Consider the following 4,417-nt stretch of genomic DNA (forward strand, 5'->3'; position numbering starts at 1 on the left):
CCACCCCCACCACCCCCCTCGCCAGGAATCTGGTTCATTCTTAAGACGGTCACATACTGGTGCTGCTGGAGTGTCCCACGAGAGATGCAAAGTGCCTGAGTTTTCGGGCTCTTCCTTTCAGACCCCCCCAATTCACACGTGACCCACCATCCTGTCTTTGACTATGAGGCTACCCTGAGGTGCTGAGCCCTGGGCTTCTACCCTGCGGAGATCAGACTGACCTGGCAGCGGGAGAGGGAGGACCAGACCCACGACGTGGAGCTCGTGGGGACCAGGCCTGCAGGGGATGGAACCTTCCAGAAGTGGGCAGCTGTGGTGGTGCCTTCTGGAGAGAAGCAGAGATTCACGTGCTATGTGCAGCACCAGGGGCTGCCTGAGGCCCTCATGCTGAGATGGAGTAAGGAGGGAGATGGAGGTATCATGTCTATTAGGGAAAGCAGGAGCCCCTCTGGAGACCTTTAACATGGTCGGTGGTGGGGCCTGGGGTCAGAGACCCTCACCTTCCCCTCCTTTCCCAGAGCAGTCTTTCCAGCCCACCATCCTCATCATGGGCATCATTGCTGGACAGGTTGTCTTTGCAGCTGTTGTCACTGAAGCTGTGGTCACTTTTGTGCTGTGGAGGAAGAAGAGCTCTGAGTTTTTTTGTCCCACTGAGGGTTCCAAGCCCCAGGTAGAAATGCCCTGCCTGGTTACTGGGAAGCACCATCTACACTCATGGATGGTGCCTAGGCCCTGTGTGCCAGCACTTACTCTTTTGTAAAGCACATGTGACAAAGAAGCACAGATTTATCACCCTGATGATTGTAGTGATGGGGACCTGATCCCAGTAATCACAGGTCAGGGGAAGGTCCCTGGCTAAGGACAGACCTTAGGAGGGCAGTTAGTCCAGGACCCACATCTGCTTTCCTTGTTTTCCCTTATCCTGCCCTGGGTCTGCAGTCACACATTTCTGGACACTTCTCTGGGGTCCAAGACTAGTAGTTTCCTCTAGGGTCTCATGGCGCTGCCATCTTTCTGACCTCTCAAAGGACATTTTCTTCCCACAGATAGAAAAGAAGGGAGCTACTCTCAGGCTGCAAGTAAGTATGAAGGAGGCTGATCCCTGAGATCCTTGGGATCTTGTGGTTGGGAGCCCATGGGGGAACTCACTCAGGCAATATTTCCTCCTCTGGCCATATCTCCTGTGGGATCTGACCAGGTCCTGTTTTTGTTGCACCCCAGGCAGTGACAGTGTCCAGGGCTCTGATGTCTCTCACGGCTTGTAAATGTGAGACCCTGGGGGCCTGATGTGTGTGGGGTGTTGGGGGGAACAGTGGACACGGCTGTGCCATGAGGTTTCTTAGACTTGGATGTATTGAGCATGTGATGGGCTGTTTCAAGTGTCACCCCTCACTGTGACAGATATGAATTTTTTCACGAATGTTTTTCTGAAGTCTGAGACAGCTGCCCTGTGTGGGACTGAGTGGCAAGATTTGTTAACTCTTTCCCTTTGTGACTTCAAGAACCCTGACTTCTTTTTCTGCAAAGGCATCTGAATGTGTCTGTGTTCCTGTAGGCATAATGTGAGGAGGTGGAGAGACCAGCCCAACCCCATGTCCACCATGACCCTCTTCCCCACACTGACCTGCATTCCTTCCCCAATCACTTTTCCTGTTCCAGAAATGGGGCTGGGATGTCTCCATCTCTGTCTCAACTTTATGGTGCACTGAGCTATAACTTCTTACTTCCCTATTAAAATTAGAATCTGAGTATAAATTTACTTTTTCAAATGATTTCCAAGAGAGGTTGATGGGTTAATTAAAGGAGAAGATTCCTGAAATTTGAGAGACAAAATAAATGGAAGACATGAGAACCTTCCACAGTACACGTGTTTCTTGTGCTGATTTGTTGCAGAGGAGGAGACTAGATGGGGCTGTGCACAGTGGGTGCTTAGGCCACCATGAACTTTATGTGGTCACTGCTCAGCTGGGTCATCTTTGCTGCTCCATTGTCCTTGGCCCTTCAGTAGAACCTTGTCCCACCAGGACCTGTGATCACAGGTGTTAGGCAGGAATCTAGACCCAACATGTCGGCGTTACCCGGCGTAGCAGGCCTTTTGTTCAAGACTCCCTTCACCCTTGTACACACCCGCAGACTTACATGCGTCAGAGTTCTGGCTAGGCAACCACACTCCCCCACGACCCGCAGCTCACCTGCATTCCACAAGTTCGTAAGCAGCAGGTTGACAGTTTCCAAAGATCCCTTCCTCATGACCCTTACTCAACTCCTGCCCTAGTAGTTTCAAGACCCCCCAGGCCCTGTTTGCACAACCAGCTTCCCTACCTCTCGGGCTATAAAAAGCCCCTCAGCGCTACTTCCTCGGCCCGCACCTTTGGACCGAGAAATCTCGCCTGCGAGTCCTAATAAAGGCTATTCTCACTGCCATTTGCCTTGTGTCTTCGTTCCGGTTTGGCTCCAGCCTCAGTTTACCTTTACAACAGGGACTTGGATATCACCCAGGGTGGCCCCTACACATAGAAGTTCCTGTGTTATCAGAAGAAAAGTTTTCAGACCCCTATACCTCCTCCCCTCCTTCCAGGTCTCTTTCAATTGTATTTCCATCTTTTCCCCAACCTTCTTCTTTCTTTCTTTTATTTTATTTTATTTTATTTTTTTTTGAGACTGAATCTCACTCAGGCTGGAGTGCAGTGGCGCCATCTCGGCTCACTGCAACCTCCACCTCCTCGGTTCAAGTGATTCTCCTGCCTCAGTCTCCCTAGTAACTGGGACTACAGATACGTGCCACAACGCCCAGCTTATTTTTTGTATTTTTAGTAGAGATGGAATTTCACCATATTAGACAGGATGGTCTTGATCTCCTGACCTTGTGATCCGCCCACCTCTGCCTCCCAAAGTGCTGGGATTACAGGCATGAGCCACCAAGCCTGGCCTCCCCAACATTCTTAAAGGAAGCAGATTCTGAAACTTCCAGAGGAGAGGTACCTGAGTTTTTCATTATAGGTTATTTTCTATTGGAACTCCTCTTCTGCTCTCTCTCCTACTCTTCTTCCTGCCCTGAGTTGTAGTAATCCTAGTGCTGGCTCCAATCCAAACTCATGGATTTGTAAAGCACAGTCTAATTTAGATTCACATGTGGTTGGATAATTGGACCCATAAGCCTAGGGTTACCTTTCCTGAAGAGAAATATATGTTTGTGTGGTGCAGTGTGGGAGGAGGGAGGGAGGGAGGACACAAAAGTAGCCCTGGCAAGAAAAGCACTGGTGCATTTATGTCCACATGAGATAATATTGTTCTGTAGCTGCTACAAAATGACATTTGACCTGAGGTTATATTAATAAAGGTATTGCCTTTAGAATAGGGAGGTGCTCTACAGTGATCATCCATTCAACTGACATTTGTTGTCTGCTAGGGATATGACTGCTTTTGCATTTAGAAAACATCATTAAAGTAAAAACAGAAACACTTCTGGCCTTGTGGTGTATATATTCTAGATGTAAGCTTGTCCAACCCGTGGCTCTCAGGATGCATGTGGCCCAGGACAGCTTTAGAATGTGACGACTTTTTTGTTTATTTGTAGTGGCAGATATCATGAAAATTATCCACGCACCTTTTTTTCTTTTCTCTATTTTTTTCTGCTCATCAGCTGTCATTAGTGTATTTTTTGTGTGTAGCTCAAGACAACTCTTCCCATGTGAACCAGGGAAGACAAACGACTGGACACCTCTGTAGGCAGGTGATAGATATAGTATAAGCAGAGTAGGAACAGAAAATGCTTGAGTGAGAAGGTGGCAAGTGCTGTGTGGCAGGTGATCCAGAGTGCGGGCTGTGGGGACAGGGAGGTGGCTGTTGTGCTGGGTGGTCAGCATAGGCCTTGTTGCAAATGCGACCTTGGGGTAAAGATTTGAGGGATGTGAGGAGTTGTCCACAGGGATGTCTGGGAAAGTTCTTTTCAGGCAGGGAACCTTCAGTGCAGATGCACGAGGGCAGGAAATTGTCTGTGTTCCTGGTAGGATGAAGAGGTCAGAAGGGTTGAACAGAGAGAAACTGAAATGAGGTCAGAGGTGTGGACAGAGCAGGTAGCCCTGGAGGGTGTGGGAAGGGTGTTGACCTTTGCTCTGAATGACATGGGGAGTTAGAGGACAGTTTTGAAAAGTGGGACATGGTAGGACTTATCCTTTGAAAGCTTCTCTCTGGCTGCTGTGCGGAGAACAAAATTGAGAGGTGGGGACCAGTGAGGCAGTGGGGAAAACGGTGGGAAAGGAGTGGAATATTCCAGAATGGAGATGTTGCTTACCTTGACTGGGGTGTGAGCAGGGGAAATAGTGGGAAGTGAAGGGATTCTGGATGAATGTGAAGATGGACTTCACAGCACTTGCTAATGGATTTATCTGTGGTGTGAGAAGAAGAATCAAGGACA

General features: G+C 48.9%; 2 pseudogenes across 2 annotated transcripts in view; one reads left to right on the forward strand and one right to left on the reverse strand.

Annotated features, from left to right (window-relative positions):
• LOC105534483 overlaps positions 1-821 on the forward strand; it is an 8,220-nt pseudogene extending 7,399 nt beyond the window's left edge. Inside the window, exons 5-7 of the transcript XR_001005283.1 lie at positions 122-397; positions 519-644; positions 763-821. The product of XR_001005283.1 is annotated as an HLA class I histocompatibility antigen, alpha chain G-like (transcript). The remainder of the gene's footprint in view (positions 1-121; positions 398-518; positions 645-762) is intronic.
• LOC105534484 overlaps positions 1-4,417 on the reverse strand; it is a 100,927-nt pseudogene that overhangs the window by 39,856 nt on the left and 56,654 nt on the right. The gene's annotated exons all lie outside the window — the stretch shown is intronic.

This window comes from Mandrillus leucophaeus, unplaced genomic scaffold, assembly GCF_000951045.1.
Source record: "Mandrillus leucophaeus isolate KB7577 unplaced genomic scaffold, Mleu.le_1.0 Scaffold1356, whole genome shotgun sequence".
NCBI lineage: Eukaryota > Metazoa > Chordata > Mammalia > Primates > Cercopithecidae > Mandrillus > Mandrillus leucophaeus.